The sequence below is a fragment of the Ambystoma mexicanum genome, chromosome 3p (genome assembly GCF_040938575.1).
Source record: "Ambystoma mexicanum isolate Mex_15411 chromosome 3p, UKY_AmexF1_1, whole genome shotgun sequence".
In the NCBI taxonomy this organism is placed as follows: Eukaryota; Metazoa; Chordata; class Amphibia; order Caudata; family Ambystomatidae; genus Ambystoma; species Ambystoma mexicanum.
This window is the reverse complement of record NC_090925.1, coordinates 1,248,504,882-1,248,527,380: the sequence shown is the minus strand read 5'-3', so window position 1 is coordinate 1,248,527,380 and position 22,499 is coordinate 1,248,504,882.

The following is a 22,499-nucleotide window of genomic DNA, read 5'->3' as shown; positions in this document are numbered from 1 at the left end:
ATCAGGTGAGGAGAATCTAGGTCATCCTTAGTGGAGCCATTAGAAGGGCTGCTCTAGTACAGGACAGAGAGACACTCAGATGTATCTTGCCCTTTTTCTGTAGCCATAAGCAGGGCTCCAATTCTATTTATTAAGACAGAATCCTCCACACTATTTATAGGAAACTCTATGGTAACCTTCCCAGGTCTACAAAGGCCTTCTGAATAATTAAAATTGCTAAGTTGTGAAACTTGACAAGGCCCAGACCACTCACTGGTGTTCAGGGATTTAGGAAATAGGTTTGAAAGGAGAAGGTCCCACCTCCTTCTCTGGATCTCACTAAAGGCTCCAATCAAACCTAAGAGAGCTTTGACAAGTCTCTCTCTGAGACCATCCTCCTGTGAATGACAGCTAAGTGACATTTGAAAGGTCACTTCACCCTCCTTCCACTGGATCAGACCATTACTGAGCACAGCAGAGGAGCTACCTCGGGGACTGTCATTCAGTAAGGTGGCAATGACTGACTTGGAAGTCATTCTTTATGGGATGGCACAAGGACATATGGTATTATGATCAGCAATCTCCAATTGTAACCTATTACCTGAGGTCTCCAGAGTCAAAGGGCTAACCAAATTAGGTGTTGTCTCTGGTACAAATCAGTTCACTCCTAAAAGTGAATTCTGGAGTAACTGAATACTTGTCAACCTGGTGCCAGATAGTGAGACTCCTACATTGGTTTTCTTCTGGGACCCCCATCATGGGCCGACAATTATATGTGTTAGACCACTCTGGTGGTATACTTACAATAGGATGAACCACCAGGGGAATGTCACACACCAACTGTAAGAGGAAGGGCAACTCATCCTGAGAAACCTCCAACCTCTCAAGGTCTTCTCTGATGGGCACTGTGGGCTTACTTTCTGGTAATCCATCTCCCTGTTGTTTTCTTCGCTTCACTGGAGGGGAACCCTCCCATTGGGGGCAGGCCTATCTCCATAGGCCTATTCATGAGGGTTTTCTTTTCTGTTGGCCGATACGTCCCTCTCCCCTAGAAATCTCCTCTATCGGCATGCCTGGTAGCTCAACGGCCCCATAGAAATAAGTCTGTTTTATAACTGATTGTTAAGTGTGTTCCTTGACTGTGTCACTGTATGTGCTCATTGTGGACCCCTTACAAGCTCACCACCTCTTGAGACTTCGCCTAGACCACTCGCCTTGCTACCTTGAACTGGTTTGGCTACAGCTCTGAGAGTTGTCCCTGTCACTACATAGGTTGGCCTTCTATACATCTGTCCACCAGGCCAGAGTATAGAAAATGAGTCCTAACAAGGAGTGCCAGAAAATCTTGAAGCCAAGAAGTTCAACTGTGTGACCCAGGGTCCGGAGGTGTGTTTGTGACCGCTGGAAGCCAAACTGCTGTGTTTCCCCAAGAAGACGGGGTATGCTGGCATAGTGCTGCCTGACACCTGGAGCTCTGAAAGGTCCATACAACTGAAGAAAAATTCATGGGGCACCTCTGCCGGAAAAAGGTCCATGGTCACTCTCTTCAGAGGAGTTTCCGCTGGTTGGTTTCTGGACACCAAAATCCAAAGAAGACGTACTGGGTGTCCATACTTGGTGAGGGCCCGCAGTCCAGTCCAGTGGTTGTGTCCAGATCACCAGACGCCATACTGAGGTCTCTGCTGTGGCTGCAGGACCAAAGACCTGAAATGTAGTAAACCGCGAAAACCCAAAACCTGTCACCTACTTCTGCCACTGCACCCGTAGCTAACAAAGGTCATTAAATGCCTCAAAGGAATGTATTTCTTCCTTGTCGAGGTCCACAGCAAGTTTCACCTTTGTGTGACATCCACAGCCGGCGTAGCAACCCAACATCGAAGAACAATGCGAATGTCCTGCATTGCTGCCTTTCTGACACTGCTTTGTTCCCTTCTTCTTCTTCCTGACACTGATATCCCAGCAACTCCTTCTTCCAAGGGGCATCCATCCTTGAGGGGTTTCGAGTAAAGACAAGAAACTCCACCACTTCACCTGCCAAGCCGCCAAGGGTACTGTGACCAGAGCAAGCATCTTCCATCCTCAGGATGTATCCAGGGGTCCCAGATTTGTCTTGGATCCTGTTGTTCTGTGGCTTTCCATTTACTTTGTGGGTAGTGGGAGCTGTAGAAAGAGATGCAGACTATCAATGACCATATTTGGACTGGGCTGTAATGTACAACATAAAGTACACCTTCACTTTTCCTTACAGGCTGCCCAGGTTGGGGGCTCCTCACACAGCATCGCCTTTTTAACCTTAGGAAAGCATCCTGCTTATGTTCTAATTATGTCCTGACTTTCTACAGTAATGTTTTATGAAGTTAACCCTTGCCTAATAATTTAAATACTTTTTAATAGCTCTCAGTAGTTTTTGCATTTCAATTGAATTTAAAGGTAACAGTGGTACAACATAGAACTGTTCATATATATTAAGTTATGTTATCTGTTTAGTTTTCTAATACAAAGTGAATCGTATTTATTTGTGAATATCTACCTGACTTGTATCCTTTAATAAAAGTACTGTGTGATCACCTAACATAGTGTGCGGACATTCCCTTGTGGGGAGCTTGGGGATTCACTGCACCTAAGAACCAGCCGGCATCACCTCCTTTGAGTCTCAGCCTTGGCTGGTCGCCCATAGCTGACATTAGAGAACTTTGTCCTCTTCCCCAACTATTTAGTCGTCAGAAATATAGATAAACCCCTCCAGTCTTTACAGTGATCACTGTAAAAAATAAAAAAACAAGCACAATCACAGGGAAGTGGTCTCTTTCTAAAGATTTCCAAGGGCTGCTGACCACACCTCTGTCCTCGCCCTTAACCGATTGTCCTCATGCCTGAATTAATCGACATAGAACCCTCTGAAACTCAGTCATGTGGTTGTCACCCAGGGCCAAATTCTTGACTATGTATTCTGCAATGTTTGCATATTTTACAGCGTTCTGCTTCACCCTCTGGCATCAGATCATTTGACTAGAGATGGAAGAGAAGCCCCATAAATATGTCAGTCTGTTTTTTTGTTATCCAAAGCCAGAAATCCTTTTTGTTACAATGAAAATGCCTGTTCCCTGGCATGCGCCTTACATCAGTAAGCTGCATAGCCTCATAGAGAATGTTAAATGTTTATTCGGGGTAATAGGCAGCACTAAATGCAGTCAAGGGGTGAGATGTAATTAAAGAGCAGAAGACTCAGTGTATTACTGTAACTATGCTGTCAGTGCTTAGACAGTAGCAACTACGATGGGATCAAGGTCACTGTGTTGCCATGCCAGCCACGCCTGGCAGCATTAGTTTTGACTGTTGTCCTTTGTTAAGTATGGAGCCTTATTGGTCTTCAGATCCTGCCAAATAGGTGTTGATTCCACACCCTCTTTTCTGCTTGCATGCAATCTTGCTAATGCAGCCCCACAGAGATAGCAGCCACTGTTCCCACCTTGAAGCTCTCCCTGATGTATCTTGATAACGACTTCTTCCAGTGCCCACATCAGCCTCTTGCATGCTGGGTGCTGCATCCTATATCAGGGGAGCAGGCAGGGCCTCCAGGTAAGTGGGAGTAAGGACACAGGACAGCAGCTCTTTAGAAATCTGTCCCTCCAAAGTTCAATGAGGCCAGCACACAATCACTTAAACGTAGCAAAAGTAGCATTAGTATCTTGAGTCTTTGCTTCCTGCTCCAGATTTCACCATGGACTAGAGTGTCATGACCGCAGCCTCCAAGGAGTCAGGTTTAGCCCAACTGCCTCGGAAGCTGGGTCACAACTTCATTTTCAGGCACCCATCGGCTCCCATAGGGGCCTTATGGACCTTGTCCTGGCGCCAGTGGCGCCAGGCTCATAAGGGGACCCAGTCCCGGCACAGGACGTGCCGGGCTCATGATGTAAGGAATGGTGCTTGGGTGGACCTACCGGCTGCAGACCATGCTGCTCACTCCCCTGCAGGATGAAATCCTCATCCATCCATGGCTGGAACTACTTTACCTTCTGGGTGTGGCCAGCACCACTCCCTGGGACTGGATACTGGAACTATTCTGGAAGCTGGGACTTCTTACCTGGGCGAGGCTGCTGTGGAAGGAGACACCTAAGCACTCCAGTAGGACTATTTAAACCACGCCCGATCAGAGCAACGTGCTTCGCGTTATTCTGCAATAGCAGCAAGACGCTCACCGTGTCAGCTCCAGAGAATCTTCAACTTCTGCATCTAGGGAAGAGAAATCCGTAATCTTACCTTCTGAAATACCATCTTCGTCTTCTACAGCATCTGAGAAGGGAAAAGAACACCAGGTTTGCACAAGATAACAACCAGCGCAGCACTTACCCAATCCATCGGTGCATCTCAAGTCACGGGCTGCAGCTTTCCATTTTTCGGCACCCTGTGGAAGCAAGGACATTGGTTAGTAACCATCGTGAAACTTTCCCTACCTGCGCTGCATTCTTCTCATCTCCGCCGACGCTGCTACTCGCATCTGCAAAACAAAAGGACATCATTAAGAAATACAAAACTCCATCCATACGCACCTGTTTTGGGCAGCTCTCATCTTTCTCACTCCTCGGCGCATTCCTCGACATCTATTTTTCTACCCAGCTGCTTCTGCAACCTGAAAAAGGAAAAGAGACATTAAGAAGTGCTTTAAACTTCGAATTGACATTTTCTACTTACTTGCCTGCAATACCTTCGCCTTTCCATCGCTCTCCATTCAAGCAACCGCCGTTCGTGCTGCTAACGACGGCCTAGCTCCAAATCTTCATCCTCTGCAACCAAGAGGCTGGACAATTAACCAGTGAAGTAACTGGCTTCGGCACCCCTGCACAGACGCAGGATGGAGAGCTCCGCTTTCACCTATATAAGGTGAGCTCATTTAGCCTACGAACTACGTGGGGAGTACCAGGAAGGGGAGTCAGCTTGCCCAGTCAGGCTTATATATCCTATTAACCCCTTGCTCTCCCAATTGCAGACACCTCACCCTTCAGATCAAGATCTCAGTGAGGAGAGGGCCTTTCCAGGGTGGCATTCGAGGCCTGCGCGTGACCCTAGAAGACTTCGAGAACCCCCAGCCCAGACCTGCGCCTCTGAGGGATTCAGGTGAGCGTTACATAGAGCTGTCAATATGTAGTGATAACAGCTCTGACTGATATGAGGAAGCTAAGTGCCAGATATAGCAGGATGATTGTCCAGGCTTGAGGTTATAGAGCAGGGGCCCGAAATCGTAGACTCGCCAGATGATCTGGACGACAACTCCCATAAGCCCTAGCTAGCATAGTTAATAGTGAGGGATCCTGGGAGTCATAGTGTAAAACATCTGGTGAGCCACAGGTTGCAGAACCTTGCCAGTAAGTAGATTTGGAGATCATAGTCCTCTGTGTACCTCTGAATCCTGATGGTGGGATAACCCTTGCCAGTTCTCTTGATGCTTAAGGTGTGCATGGACGCAGGACAACGGTCACCCAAGTCTGCCCAGTGCACAGAGAATGTAGTGTTGGTAGACTCCTTCAGATACTGGCAGAACCTAAACCATAAATAATGGGCAAACGTCCATTTTGCACAAAAATGGAAACTGCTTCATTATTAAAGAAAAAAGCTTAGTGGATCATAGCTGCATTGTTACAGTAGCCATACAAGCGTACTGGGAGCAGGAGTGAAAAACAAAACCAATCCTTTCAGGATGTGGGGAGCCGTCTTGGTGTGCAGCTTATATGGCCTCTACCTAGCTTGCACATTTCCTAATTACAAATCACAGCAGTGTTGTAAGAAAAGCACACAGTGCTGCAGACCTTAAAGGAGGCTGGTCATATTTCCAGTTTTTGGATAATAAGATAAGGGAGGATTCATTATTTACATTTTACAACTGATAATCCAAAGGATTGGATAAAATGAATGTGCTATTTTCTGCTCTGAGAAACAAGTGTCTAAAAAAAAAAGTGTGGACGGTTTAGCGCCCACTATCAAGTAGGGTGGGGGTTTCTTGAGAAGCTATGCATATGACAAGTTGATTAATGTGTGTTTTTTATGTTTTTCCCCTAACCTCGTGTTTATGTATTGTCTTACCCAGGTACACTAAACACATTGGGTGTATAAAGTCCAGACATAGCGCAGGGATTGTACCAAGGGAGGCAAGCACTGTGAGAAGGCACATGAGAGAGCTATGGTAGAGGAGGGGATATCCTTCAAAGTGGGGTCACTGAAATCGAGAGTATTCAATTCACCCTTGAAGAGGTCCTTGGTAAATAGGGAGTTCAAAAATTCAAAACTAGATATCCTATTTGTTCAGGAGACTCACTTTGTGAAGGGGGAGGAACTGCTCTGTAAAGGTGGTAGAATCTCCAACATTTACTTTTCTCCAGGACAGGAGAAAAGCAGTGGGATGGAGATACTTTTCAGAACAGCCTGTGGGTTCAAGGTGGATGTTATTGAGTGTGGTAGAGAGGGGTGTTTTTTTTTGTTGACACGTCTATTTCAGGGAGTCAAGTTGATGGTCATGTCCATATATTGCCCCACCTTTGGGCAGGGACATTTTACGGAAGAGGTTAGTCTGCGCGTTCAGCGGTTTGTTGAAAGAATGTTGGGGGTGGGTTCTGAACCCTCACTCACATAAATTGAGAACCAGGGTGGTTGGGAGAACACGGATGGAAGCGGGGATTCTATGAAATTTCAAGAGACCAATGAGAGGCTGGTAGCAGCCGATGTATGGGAGTCACAAACTTATTTGAGTGGAGGAGAGACCCTGCCCTAGTCATCACTCACGTACTATTCTGCGATACACACAACATTCTCAAGAATGTACATATTGTTGGTGGACACTGATACTCTCCCCTGGGTTAGAGGTATGGACACCAGCACCGTCCCATTGTCTGACCATGACATGATAACAGCAGTGGTGGGAGTACGGGAGGCCACTCTGAGAGGGCAGTGGTATTGTAATGACTACATTTTTAAGGGAAAAGAAGTGGGAGAATTGATTTTAAAGAATATTAAGGAGTATTTTCAACTTGCTGATAATTGGGCGGTTGGCATGAACATTTTATGGAAAGGATTTAAGGTGACCATAAGGGGGGAAAATAATAGGGATTGGCACATGAGCAGAACCTGATAGAGCCAAACAGGTGGAATGTCTGAGAGGGAGGATTAAGAGACTCTAACCCAGAGGGGGGTGAATTACAGTATGAGCTTGGGGAGACTTAAGGAACTAAGGATGCGTAAGGAAGAAATCAAGGCTCCATTAGCTCATAAAACAGAGTGGGCATTAAAACATCTCAAGCAGAGGTCTTTCGAGAAAAGGGAGAATGCTGATGAGCTTCTTGCCTGGAGGTTGAGGGCACAAACTAGATCTAGGATGGTTAAGATACTGAAAGTTGACGGTGGGGCACTGTTTCAAAGCAACAGAGACATGTCTAATGAGTTTGGGTGTTTCTCTGCATAGGGAAAGTTATGGGGACATCGAGGGCTGTAGAGCCTTCTAACAGGTATTGGGTCTCCTGGGAATGGCGGCAGGGGATGCACAGGTTTTGGAGGCTCCTATTGAAGTGGAGGAAGTGATTGCCACCATCAAGGGAATGAAGAATGGCAAATCCCCAGGGGAGGACGGTCTCACAGTGAGGTTGTATAAAATGTTTTGTTCCACCTTAGCTCCCACACTGACAAAGTTTTTTTAACAGGGTGCTGAGTGGGAAACCGCTGCCACAGACAATGCTCAGGGCTCTCATCACTGTTATCACCAAGGAGGTTAATGACCCAAAGAAATGCACTTCTTGTAGGCCAATCTCATTACTTAAAACTGATGTGAAATCGGGCCTCATTACGAGTATGCCAGTGCAGTGTTCATGTGCTGGTAATTTTCATTTACTGGCACATTACCGCACCGCCATACTCCAAGTTTGGTGGTGGGATGGCTGTAATGAACTCCAGCAAAAAGCTGGAGGTCATTCCGCCACCCCATCGGCAGAAAACACCTGTATTACAGGCGCTGGTAATACTGGCGCCTTTAATGTAGGTGTCAGGAACCACCTGGTGGCAAGTAGCAACAATGGGGACTTTACTGCTTTAAACAATGTATTGCAGTGTAGAAGCTTTGGCCCAGGGAACTGGAGGGGAAAACGTGCATATTACAGAAGCCTCCTTTGTGTTATATGCAGGAAGGCAGTCTGGTATAGAGGAAAGACACTCCAAGGCAGCCGAGGGAGAATCAAACTACATTACCCAGAAGGCCCGCGTGGACGCGAGCCTTCTGGAACTCCTAGGACTACGCCCGACGTTACGCGCATGCGCGCGCCACGCCCGATGGCCCGTGCTTGTTCTACGGAGCATCAGAGGAAGCAGACGTGGAACTCGGGAGCTTCTGCAGGCTACCTACCACGGGGCCATAACCCGCCTGCGCATCCACTGCAGACCCCGCTCACACTGCCAGATAAGTCTTCTCTCCTTTACTTAACAGCGGGAAGGGGTGTACTAGATTTGCAGTATTGCGGTTCAACGTTCTCTGACATGAACGTGTTACCGCGTTGACAGTAAACGGAGACCAGAGCATTAGTTGGCCATACCAGCTGCAAGATAACACGGCAGCGTGGCTTGGCATATTGAGACATATGAAACCTATGTAATCCCAGAACAGCCACAGTTTGCATGTGCAGGTGAACTTCCACTATTGTTAATTTACGTTGTGCTAATGTTCTTGGCTACGCAAAACTCACAGTGTCCTTTCTTTGTAGCGGAGTTCCGTATCAACACTGATTGACACCTGGGGACAGCAGGTTCTGGGGAGAGCCACACGAACCACAAACTTGAAGCTAAGTGCATTCTATCTGTGAAACTCTTGTGAAGTGCGTATAGTGATCTTGTGCAACATGATGTAATGTTGTTCAGGTGCAAAAGGCTGCACCAGCGGGAAATGTACCATATGTTGTAAAACCTAGTGCACGAGGCAGCACTGAATCCAAAGTGTAACATGAAAGTAATGTTCCTATGTTAATCGCAGCAGGCAGCACCCAAGCAGTATTAGGTGCTCTATGGGCAAATCACAGGGAGAGTGTGTACAGCACAGCAAGTGTGAAGAGTGTATGAATGCACAGAGATGTGTGGGCTGAGATAAACAGTGCCTCATCAAGAACCAGCATGGAACACCTTCCCCCTGTCCCCATTCCCATCCATAACCTCGACCTTACCCTTTAACCGGTTACCCTAATTCCCCCTACACATCCAAACCGTGGACCCTAACTCTCTTTCCCCGGAGGGTCGCGGATGCCTGTGGTTACTATAGCCTCCCAGGCGCCTAGACCCAACGTGGAGGCAGGTGTTCGTGCTACCTCCGCGCAAGACCAAGGGAATCTACACTTGACAGTAGGCAAATACCCCATGGAGTCCTATGGGACTGCACAAATGGAGATTAACACTGTTACCCTGCACTCGGAATCTAGTGGTCACTCCACCAGACTGAGTGCCAGAAATGGTAATAAAGTTTGGCAGTATCCTGACGGAATCACCAGCAGTATACTGGCAAACTTGTAATGAGGCACACTATCAAAGATTTTGGCGAATAGGTTAGATACATTTCTCCCCTCACTAATTCATGGTGATCAGGGGTAGACAGGGCGCATATAATATCAGGAAACCATTAAATCTTATGTCCTGGACGCACAAAAAAATACTTGGAATAGGCCTGCCTGGTATCCTTGCATTCCAAGAAGACTTTTGACAGGGTAGAATGGAAATTCCTGAGTGAAGTGTTGATACGGTTTGGCTTTGGGAAGAACTTCCGGTTGTGGGTTAAGGCATTCCAAAATTTCCAAAGACGAGAGTAACAGTGAATGGGGTACTGTTGGAGGACTTCTCACTATATCAGGGAACTAGACAAACGTGTCCTCTATCCCCGCTTTGTTTGCCCTGCAGCGGCGATCAGAGAAAACCCAGGGGTACGAGACATTGTGTGTGAACTTGGGTTGAATTTAAAGTTTCTCTCTTTGCAGACAATGGGCCTCATTACGAGTGCAGCGGTAAGGGATTACCGGCACTGGTAAGGATGCTGGTGCCGTAAACCCTTTACCGCCGCATTCCAAGGTCCCTTACCGGGTCCCACTAAGGCCGCTAAGGGACCATGGAGCTAATAACGGGCCTGCCATTTGCGGACCCGTTATTAGCTCCTTCCCCTTTCCCATTGAGCCCTATGGGGGCTCGAATGGGAATGGGGAATGGTTCTCAGAATGGGGACTTACCGGGTCCTCCAAGGTTGGAATGACCCGGTAAATCCCCATACCGAGAACCCAGACCCGGTATGCGGTAAGGGGGTAGCCATGATGCTGATAGCACCATGGCTACCTCCAACCTTGTAATGAGGCCCAATGTGTTGTGCTACATTATGGACCTGTCTTTAAGAATTTATGAGGGTATTGCAGTCATATGGGTCCTTGGTAGGGTTGAAAGTTAATTACTCTAAGTCATTTCTCTAAGTCCTTTCTTCTTCCAATGGGGATCGGTCAGCCCAGTCCTTTTCTGGTTATGTCTGCTGTGGGCTCTCACAGGTGGAGGACATGATAACACACTTGGGAGTTAAGATTCCCAATATCCTCCAGAATTTATACAGGGTGAATTATATACCCCTTGTCGATGAATTGAAGTGTGATCTGAGGAGAGGCCTGACCTCATCCTTCAACTTATAGGTACGATGACAGTGATAAAAATGATTGTGCTCCTGTGCCTTCTGTTTTTGTTTCAGACGCTCCCTACCATGTTTCCTGATGTTTTTTTAATGGAGATAGACCATAGGTGTTTTAGTTTCTATTGGCAGAAGAAGAGGGCACGCATAGCGCAAGCTACCCTTGCTCAACAGAAGGTGGAGGGCAGGTTTGGGTTCCCTAATTTTGCATTGTATTATAAGGCGGCCCCTCTAAGAGTTATGCTTGTATATATGTAGGTAGAGCTGAGAAACCTCTGGATCTATATGGAGGACTGCATTACTTACCCAATAAAGCTCAGGGACTATCTCTGGACAGCTAACAAACTCATCCCCAAAGAGGCACAGGATCACTCTACGTTCGGAGTCCTGTGGATGTTGTGGAGAAATAATAAGGTTAATAGGGATCTGTCTTCCCGGCCCTTACACCTTTGCTCTCATGGGGTCCCCCCTCACGCACTCGGGAGTTTTGCATTTAGAGGGGCACACAAATGGTTAGAAATGAGATTGGAGAGGGTGGCACACCTCTTCCTAAATGGAAAGTTCAAAGAGATTGATCAGGTGCGTGAAATGTTGGGAGGGGGAAATATCGGTATCTTTGAGTATCTCGGGTTAAAGGGGATCCTTCAGACTCCAAGTGGAGAGCAGACCTGGCTCGCAACCTCACTACTTTCGAGAAGATTTTAGAAACATCACAATCCAGGAAGGGAATTTTTTCTAAAATCTTTGAAATGTTGGTGATGTCTACAGTTAAAGAGAGGAGGAAATTGGTCCTTATTTGGACCAAGTGCTTGGTGACATAATACCAAACGATCTTGGGTAATAATGATCAGTGCAACATTTCATGGCAACCTCTCCACACTTGCCATTGAACTTAATTTTAAGGTACCCCACGGAGGACATAGGGACCTGTTGAGAGTTTCAAAGAGGTTCCAGGAAGTATCTCTGCTGTGCGCCAGTGGGTGCGGGGGTGCGGGGAACTGGGTACCCGAGTGCACGTGTGATGGGACTGCCCCTGTATTCACTTTTTTGGGTGGAGATTTTAAACTGAATAAAAGATATTACAGGGCACTTCCCGCAGCCTAAACCTCTGACGTTAATCCTGGGTATCCCACCGAAAGGGTATGACATATACCTTTATCTGTTTCCTTAATAACCAATTTGGGATTCATTATCAGGTTCTGCAGGGCTTGTTTTTGTTTGTTGGTTAAGTTAGAGTTCAGAAGACAATTGGCAGCTTTAGCCCTGCCCTCTAAATAATGTATGTCCCTGGTGGCTGCTTTTTGGAATAGGCCAATCGCATTATCACCATGAATACTAGGAACGAATTTGGATTTTTTTCACCAGTTCTGGAATTTTTATATTCTGTTGTTCAATGTTCAGGGTATTCATCACCTTTTGAATTGATAAATCCTAGGTATTTGTCAATATCACTCTCTGATGAAAGTTCCCCCCACTCCTCACCTGATCTGCCAGCTTTAATGGTGGTAGTCTTCTTCTTTCGGAAGTTTTCTTCTTATGTAGATAGGGTCTACCACGGGAGGCTGTCACTGTGACCACTTAATAAACAAGTAGTCCTGTGGAAAGGGCCCCGGCGTAGCCAAGTAGGGGAAAAAGCCAATACGGCACAAAAAAACCCTTGAAGTTCATGGACTGGATGCAGATTGCAATCAAGGACACTGAGTGGCCGTTGAGTTGGAGACCAGATGATTCCAATGGCAGTAGACCCGGTAGACAGGGTTAGCAGATAAGTGTGTCCTTACAAATCCACAAAACAACTGGTGAAAATGGAACAGCATAAGAATCCAGGGAGAAAAGAGAGTACTGTGTGAGGACTGACAGAAGTGAAAAACGGGAACAGCTGTGGGTATCAAGAGAGAAGAGGTGGATAGCAAAGGGGGAGAGGGGAAAAACGAGAGAGCAAGTGGGCAAGAGAGCGCCCGAAAGCAGGAACAAGCAGAAGATTGCGGCCGCTGTGGCCAAAGACCGAGACCGGCAGAAGGTTGCAATGCACACACAGAAAGAAGAGGTAATCCCAACAGAGGGAATCCGTAGCAAGGTAGAAAAACAGGAAAGAGGTGCGCCAGAAGCAACACTGCCAGAGGAGAGAGGGACAGGGCTTAGCAAAGCCAAGGAAGGAAAACACAGCATTGTGAACCAAAGCGAGAAAAACTCACGGGTTGAGATGTGCCGTCCGCCCGGACTGCAAGGCTAAATGCAGCCCGGCTGCGCCAAGGTTGGAAATAGACTAGACCGCTGAAATCCTATTCAGGATAAGGTGATGGCACAATCAATGGTGTCTCACGCGCCATCGGTCCCACAATCTCCAAGACAGCGGGCGTATGACAGTATGCCCCCCTTTTCCCTGGGATGTACCCGGTTTTCCCGGATGGGCGCAATGGAATCTACGGAGGAGGACGGGGGCATGAACATATGAACTGGGCTCCCAGGAGTCCTCGGAATCGGGGTAAACCTTCCCATGTACAAGGTATTCCAAACGGCCCTTACGGTATCTGGAGTCCCTGATTTGGGAGTCTTCGTATTCCTCCGAGTCGTTGTTCTGTCTGGTAGAGATTCTACGAACAGGTAAGGAAGTAACATCTTCAACTGCAGGGCAGAGAAGGGAGGCATGAAAGACTGGGTAAAAGCGACTGAGGCTAGTTGGAAGTCTTAGACGATAGGCAACAGGGTTGATCCAACCTATGATTTCATAGGGACCCAAGTACCTGGGGGACAGCTTGGAAGGACCGACCCAACGGGGAAGATATTTGGTAGACAACCATACTTTGGAGCCAACCTCCCAGGTAGGACCACGGGATCTCTTACTGTCAGCCTGTGTCTTATTGGAACGTTGAGTATCGAGAAGATTGTCCTAGGCACTGCATTGTGCTTCAGCAAGATTTGCTAAGGAAGCTTCAATGGATGGAATATTTGAGGGATGTGTTTTCACCGGTAGCAGGCCCCGAGGATGTAAGCCGTAGTTACAATAGAAGTGAGAGTATCCAGTAGCAGTGTGGATGGAGTTGTTATTCGAGAACTCTGCTGTGGGCAACAAAGAGACCCAATTGTCCTGCTGAGAGTTGGTGTAACAATGTAGGTATTGCTCCAAAGTGCAATTAAACCGTTCGGTCTGCCCATTAGTCTGTGGGTGAAAGCCGGACGAAAGGGCTCTCTCAACTCCTAGTCAGGTACACAAAGCCTTCCAAAACCTAGAGGTGAACTGGCTAGCTCTGTCGGAGACCACCTTGTCTGGTAGAGCATGTAAACGATTAATGTCTCGGATGAACACCTCGGCCATCAATGAAGCTGATGGAAGACCGGATAGAGGGGAAAAATGTGCCAACCTGGTGAAGTGATTCACAGTTACCATGATGCGCGTACAACTACTCGAAACTGGGAGGTCAACGATGAAGTCAGTAGAAATGTGACTCCAAGGGTTGGCTGGAGGGGTGGCTTATTCCAGTAAACCAATGGGTTTCTGTGTTCTGTGTTTACATCTAGAGCACACCAGACAGGCCTCTGTATACTTCTTCACGTCGACTGACATACCAGGCCAGAAGAAGGAACGTGAAAGCAATTCCAGGGTACCTTTTGAGACTCTATGGCTCGCAGACATATGGTCATGACACCATTACGTAGAGGCGAGTCCTGAAGGAACAGTCTCTGATTGATAAAGATCAGACCTTCCTTATTCTCGATATATGGGTGGTACCATCTGGGGATGGAAGGTTTTAATTGAATGGTTGCCTTCTTGACATCTTCCATGAATGAGGAGACCTGTGAGATAATCCGATTCCTGGGAAACATAACATCCGGTGACCTTTCAATAGAAGATTCGAGAGAGTCTCGACGAGAGAGGGCGTCTGATAGGATGTTCTGACTTCCTGGAAGATATGTGATCAGAAAGTCATATTGGGCAAAGAAGTGTGCCCATCTTGCCTGTCTTGAATTGATGCAATCCATGCGTTGTAGAGATTTAAGGTTCTTATGATCAGTTCTGATGATGAAAGGGTGTGTACTCCCCTGGAGCAGGTGTCTCCATTCCTCACAGGCCTTTTTCATAGCTAACATCTCCCTCTCAATGACCGAGTAGTTGCATTCACTGGGGGTGAGAGTCTTGGATAAATAACCAATTGGATGTTCCCTTCCTTCGTGCTCTTGCAGGAGAACGGCCACTATTGCTCTGGCTAAGGCATCAGCTTCTATTATAAAGACCTTGGTTTGGTTGGGTTAGCGGAGAATTGGGGCCGAAGAGAACTGTTCCTTAAGAAAACAGAAGGCTGTCTCAGCATCCTCCGTCCATCTGAAAGGCACTGTGGATTTTCTCAGTAGTCTGGTAATTGGTAAATCCGTCAGAGAAATGGGGTATAAATTTGCAATAGAAGTTCACAAAGCCCAAACATTTCTGAACCCCTTTCACCGACGACAGAGAAGGCCCGTCCATAATGGCCCTTACCTTCCGTTGATCCATCATGATGCCCTTACAGGAAAGGACATATCCAAGGTAGGGGACGGAAGACACCCGGAACAGACATTTTTCAGGTTTAATGAGTAGGTGGTGTGACTGTAAGCGGGACAAGACAGAAGGGAGATGTTGCGTGTGTTCTTGAGCTGAGTGGGGAAAAAAAACAGATTGTTGTCTAAATAGACTATGACACTATGGAAGAGCATATCGGAAAACAAATGGTCCTCTGTAGTCGATGCAAGGACAGAGCTCGGTGGAATCCCTCTTGGGAATGATGAATAATGACGCCCCGGCAAGTGATCTAGAGACCGTTTTCAAGATGAGTGTCAAGGTAGACCTGTAAGGCCTTCTTTTCAGTGACTGACAACGAGAACATGCGCCCAAAAGGAACCAATCCATCCGGTACCAAATCAATGGTGCAATTTTCTGGCCTATGAGGAGGAAGATCGAGTGGTCCCTTGTCTATGAGCACCTCCTTAAAGTCGGTTAGATCAGCTGGGATGCAGTGTACCGTGCGAGGTTCTGTGGAAGATCAGGGTGTTGTGGTAACCAAATGATATCCGGAATCAGGCAGACAGTGTAGCCTACAAAAAGAGGAATGAAACCCCAAGATGTTGTTTGACCAGTTGATGGAGGGATTATGCTTCCTCAACCACACACTACCCAATATGACTGGGATGTAGGCAGCACGGATGATGTCAAAAGACATCCTTTCAGTGTGTTGCAGGATATTAACCTGTAGAAGCTCGGTGGTATGGGTAATGGGACCAGAGCTAAGTGGTGTCCCATCAACTCCCTCAACCTTCTGGTTCTCTCCTTTTTCCACTCGTTGGATGCCAATCTTGCTGGCCCAATGGGTATCCATAAAGTTGCCAGTGGCACCACAATCAATGAGGCCAAGAGTGTCAACTGCCTGGTCCTTCAGAATTATTTGCAAACTTACAACCATGAGACATGAGTCTTCTTTGATTCCGGGTGTAGTTACTGTTACGGAGAAATAGGGACTGTTGACTGAACCTCGGTAGCTTGTCCCCCCTAGGACCGAGGTCGCCCATTTCCTGAGTGCCTGGGTGCTGTCACGACCCTCGCCCAAAACCCCCTCTGGCAAACCCATTGGCCAGGTGGAATCAGGACTCGGGCCTCTAGGGCCTGGCATCGTCTTCAAAAGCCCTCATGGGGCCAGTCCTGGCGCCTATGACGCCAGGCTCATACACCATGAAAAACAATGTGCTTGGGAACTACTTTATTGTATTGTCAGCCAACATGGAGGCATCCACATAGCTTGGTTCCTAAGAACCAAGCTATGTGGTCTAGTGTTTTGGGTGTGGTAGCTTGGGACTACTTTACCTGGACTATTTTGCTGGTGCTATTTAAACCACACCCGAGCAAGACAACACGGTTCGCGTTACTTTGCAGCTTGCAACGTGCCGCTCACCGTGTCCAGCTATTCCCTCGAACCTCGGAGAAGCAGAACCTGCAAGGAAACAAAAGGAACATCATTAGCAGCAGCATCTTACCTGCAGTCTTCATCTTTAAACAGTCGCAGCTACTGAGAACAACTTCCTCGAATCTGCACGCCTCCCGGACAGAACGACCTGAAAGAGGAAGAATAAGGCAACATTAAAGAAAGCAGTAGAGACATTTACAAATTACAAACTGCTCAAAAGGCTTACCTGGCTGGGCGCCTCTCGGCTGGCACCACTCCGGACATTCCACTCGCGATGAAGAACACCGGGACCTACAAGGAAGGAAAACACAGGTTATCAAAGGCAAGACTTCGCAGCACTGCGCATAGCGCTTACCGCATCATAGCGCTCTTAATGCGCCATCATTTACCAGCGGGGCTCAACCAAGCCAGTTCGCCGCGCTGAGGCTCTGCATACCTAAGGGAGAAAAAAGAGACATTTTAAACAAAGAAAGGCATGCAGGATAGCAACAAAACTAAAGAACAGCAATAAGACCTACCTGAACAATATCAAACGGGCCGGCGTCAGTGAAGTAACTGGACTGCACTCGCCCATGAAAGACAATGCGCCCCTGCAAAGAAGGCAGGGCGGAGAGCATGCCTAATTCTACTACAAGGTGAGGAGAGGGTGCCAGAGGGACTGAAATCATACGGGGGTGGAGGGAGGATACTTACCCCAGTCGGTCAGTCTTGAACACAGTCCTCCTGTATTTTCAGGCAGAACCTTCCACGCAGACCACATCAGGGCAAAGCTGAGAAGCATACCAGCGAGTAACCCAGCTGGGTGGCATCCCTGTAGAAACCAGGTGAGCGTAACAGGTGGCATCTCGGGACAGTCTCTTAACAGACGATAAGATGCTCCACAATAGAGACATAATCCTCTGTCTTTCCGCCGTTTACGCTCTTCCATAGTGAGGAGTGCTCTAGTAGTGCCGATGAGCAGTCGGAGAAGATGAAGTTGTTGGAGTTGGGGACGGAGTGTAGGGTACTCTTATCTTCTTTCTTTGCGTTTTCCGCTCTCCCAAGCGGAAATTGAATTGAAGAACCGTAGAGAGCAGTTCTGAAAAAGTGGATGGCCGTGGAATCCTGGCTAGTTCATCCTTGAGCTCTTCTTTGAGCCCCCGCCTACAAATCGGGAATTGTGCTTGTTCTGGGCATCCGGCCTCTGTTGCTATTTGCTTGAAATGGGTGATATAAGTCAGCAGAACCGTGGACCCTTATTGAATGTCCAACAGTACTTCAAAAGCACTGAAGCTTATCTCAAGTCGTTCGAAGGTCTGTCTGAACAGAGTACAGAAAGCTTCATAATCTTGTAGATCAAGATAATTGCAGGTCATCAATGGGGTGGCCCAGGCATTGCCTGCCAAATTAGAAACCATAAAGCCCACTCAGGCATGATCGGATGAGAAAGTATTGGAGCGGAAGGAGAAATTAATGGTACATGCCTCTAAGAACTCATTAAGTCTTTTGGGAGACCTAGCATATTTTCCAGAGGTAAGAGGCATGGGAGGCATGATGAGGGTTGATCTCTGGCTGCTACCATCTGTCGGAGGATGGTATTTATTCTCAGACTTCAAATTCTGTACCTCCTGATTAAGATTCTGAACCGCTGCCACTAGTTCTTGCAATTGTTCCACTGTGGCCATCTTTACTGTTAAAGGTTGTGGGCGTTTCAAACTGTCACAATCACTCTCTGATGAAAGTTCCCCCCACTCCTCACCTGATCCGCCAGCTCTAATGGTGGTAGTCTTCTTCTTTAGGAAGTCTTTCTTCTTATATAGATAGGGTCTACCACGGGAGGCCGCCACTGTGACCACTTAATGAACAAGTAGTCCAGTGGAAAAGGTCCCGGGGTAGCCGAGTAGGGGAAAAAGCCAAAACGGAACAAAAAACCCTTCAGGTTTTTGGACTGGATGCAGATTGCAATCAAGGACACTGCGTTGCCGTGGAGTGGAACAGCGTAAGAATCCGGGGAGAAAAGAGAGTACTGTGTGAGGACAGACAGAAGTCAAAAACGGCAACAGCTGTGGGTAGCAAGAGAGAAGAGGTGGATAGCAAAGGGAGAGAGGCGAGAAACGAGAGAGCAAGCGGGCAAGAGAGTGCCCGAAAGCAGGAACAAGCAGAAGATTGTGGCCGCCGTGGCCAAAGACCCAGACCGGCGGAAGGTTGCAATGCGCAGACAGAAATCAGGGAGAAGCGGTAACCCAAACAGAGGGAATCCTTAGCGCGGCAGAAAAACAGGAAAGAGGGGCGCCAGAAGCAACAACGCCAGAGCAGAGAGGGACAGGGCTTAGCAAAGCCAAAGAAGGAAAACACAGCGTTTTGACCCAAAGCGAGAAAAACTCACGGGTTGAAACGCGCTGACCGCCGGGAACTGCAAGGCTAAATGCAGCCCGGCGGCGGCCATGTTGGAAATAGACTAGACCGCTGAAATCCTACGCAGGATAATGTCATAGCACAATCAATGGTGTCTCACACTCCATCGGTCCCACAATCTCCAAGACAGCAGGCGTATGACAGTATTGTCCCTCGCTTCTAGAGATAGGAGCAAGTGTGTGAATGCAATATTTGCCATTGAAATATCTGAAATTGGTCATCTTGGTTCTGGTAAACCATACTCCTTTACTTTGGTTGAAAGAATTTCTTTAATTCCAGTTTCCCGGTAAATTTATACAGGTGTATTTGAATATCAGAACATATAAACAAATATTTGTACCCTTACTAACAATATTTCAACTCTAAATGGGCATTAAGGGGGACAGATGCAGGATTTTAGGTCTGTCCGTGGGATCTAAAGTCTGGTCTCATGAGTTAGAGATCCAAGGAATAAATCTAAAAGTAATAACCACTCACGTGACTGTGTATTAGATACTCAAAAGCAAATGTTTATTATCTTTAGCATGTGAAAATATATTACTAAACAAATGTGACCTGATTAATATATAAACAATCAAAACAAAAATTATAAATGACAATTTACAATGACATCATAGAATGATGCAGTAACACAGTATTACAAAGTGTACAAATACATGTGCAAAAGTCAATATATCACTCCATTGACAAAAAAAAAGTAAATAGTTATATACAGCAATCGATTATTACTTCATCGACTTAAATAGAGAAATACAGAAGTTCTTTGTAATAAGGTGGGAGAAAAGAGAAAGTGCCGGTATATCAGAGGGTTTCAAAGTCTCCCTTGAGAGGGCATAATTTCAAATGAACAATGAATGTTCCAGGGTCATATGATAAAAGATAACTTTGCCAACGTGGCAGAAGCTGACTGAACAGGGTCTGTATACAGAGAAACCGACTTGATCAGGTGTTCCCTGTTTTCATCACATTTCGCCGGAGTTAAAATTAAACAAGTCCGCCTTCATCAGGGCTCCATGTGGGCGACCCTGTGGAGGGTACAGAAAACTCTGGTGAGAAAAGTTATGCTGTGCCATTCATTACTTGGCACTGTAGTGATGGATCTATTCTCACAGTGCCGGCCTGATGTCTTACCTGCCGGTGCTGATAATCCCAAGGGCTCGGATTCGATCACAGAGAGGCTTGATGTCGGACAGCATGGGTGGTCACACGGGTCCCAAAGTGATAGTGAGATCCTGCAGAGTAGTAGAGGGCACAGGAAATTCTGTGTGGATAGAAAAGTGCAGAGGTATTGTGGGGTAATTGAAAACCCAAAAAGGCAGACCACCTAATGTGAATGGTAAAGGGTCCTGTGTGTATACATTGGCTACAACCAGAGCGAAAAACATCATTACTGTGCAATACCTACTGGCTTGAAGAGTATGGTTGTGGTGCAGTTTGCTTGTTGGCTCCGGTAATAATGCCCAAGGATGATTTTGTGTCCAGGGGGTTAGGTCCTGGAGAGATCAAAGGAGACAACAAGAGGAGAGAGAACATTAGTGTCAGTGGATCTCACTATCCACATGTAAAGATAATGAAATCATTATTGCAGCATTGCATGACTATGGAAAAGAATTCAAAGTAATAGGGGGCGTCCACAGGAATGACTTGTGGCTTAGAAAGCCAGGACATGTGCACTGTAGGCAGTGCCTCCTTGTTCAGAGCCTGACATCTCCTCTTGAGTGCTAAGGTAGGCAGAAGGGCAGGGCACATGCTTGTGTATGCTTTGCCGCACCACATTTAGTGCGACTCTCATGCAAAAGGGTGAAGGGCTGACTAAGGAAAGGGCATGATGGGCAATAGAAAGAGTATGCACTCACGGGTTAAAAGACAGTGTAGGCTTCAAAGATAGAATGCAATGCTGGGAGGGGCATCCAAAAGGGCCGTACACGGAAAAGGCCATGGCTAACTTGGTGCAGGCGCTCATCTGTGAAACTGGCGAGGGAAATGCTGGCCGGCGTTCGAGTCTCAGAAGAGACTTGTGCGCGCGCGTGGCCAGTTCAGTTGAAAATACTCCGTCGACATGGAAAACGCGTGTGAGGGGTTCCGTTGTGTGACCGGAGTCTGATCCTGCATGGGGGGCATGGCAATCATATGCCCATGCTCCCGCGGGCTCATCTGATGTTGTCCCTACATCGTCATGGCTATCCATGCTCAGTGTATCTGGGATACAACAAGCAACCATTATTGCAGGAGTATTCAGGTAGCGTCCTGTGCTGTGTCCACATACTGATTGATGTATGGAGTGCAGAAAGTAAGGGGATCGTGAGAAATTGTGGCCTTGTCAGCCTATGCCTAACTACAGTTCAAAACTGTTTTGAGGTGACATGGGGCAGCTAAAACCACCTTGAGCAGGTATATAAATGCATAAACAAACTTCAACGGTGGCAATGAGTGTAAAACTGCGTGAAGGTGCGCAGCTCCGTCTGGTGGAGTGGCACTCTAAAGAAACAGCCCCAAGATGGGGGGGTGGGGCGCGGTGCTGATGTCTCACATTGTCCTGAAAGGCCCCAAATGCTGGATGTCGTGTAACTAGTGCCTGTAGTGGCAAGTTTGATATTTATGCCGGTGCCCTCACATGCTTGGTTTATATTAAGGGCTGAACATGTTCATTTAGACCGTGGTGGTAAGTGTCAAGGCGATGTATCCACCTGGATTCCTTTCTGAGGAGGCTGTGTTGTATGTCCGGACCTCCCTTGATTTTTTCCCACCACCCACCAAAAATGTCATTGGGGGGGTGGTTGGAGGCCAGGCAATGTTCCACTAGGGCCCCATTACATTTTTGCATCTGATCTTGGATCTATGTTCTGATATGCGAATGTTGACTGCCCTGGTGGTTTGGCCTATATATCGTAGGCCACAATGACATTCGATGCAATAGATGACATTCTGGCTTTTGCAATTGGTAAGGTCCCTAAGAGTCCACCAATGGAAAAGGTTTTAATCTTTTTGGTGAACTGACAGGCAACACAATTCCCACAGGGATGATGACCTTGTAAGGGGCGGAGAGTACGGGTACCGCTACCGGCTATGTCAGGTTGGAAAAGGGAGTGCACCAGATGTTCTCTGATGTTTTTGGCATGTTTGTATGCGAACCTAGGAAGTTGTTCGTCCGGTAGGTTCAAACGTGCTATGTGCCAATGTTTGTTGATAATTTTCTTTATTTGTGAGGTATGAGTGCCGAAAGTGACTACGCATGTCATGCGGTTTTCTGCAGTTTGGGGGCCTTTCCGTTCCAATTGAAGGTGGGTGTCCCTGTTGATGTTCCGGGCTCTTTTTTTGGCTTGTTCCAACTGTCTCTTGGGGTATCCTCTGGTTCTTAAAAAGGTGGAAAGGGCCTCGGAATGACACCTGTAATCCGCAGTAGAGGTACAATTTCTGCTTATTTGGAGAAATTGTCCGTAAGGCAGATTGTCTTTAGTATGTGCCAGATGATTACTCGCATAGTGCAGAAATGTGTTTCTGTCTGTTGGTTTGCGGTAAAG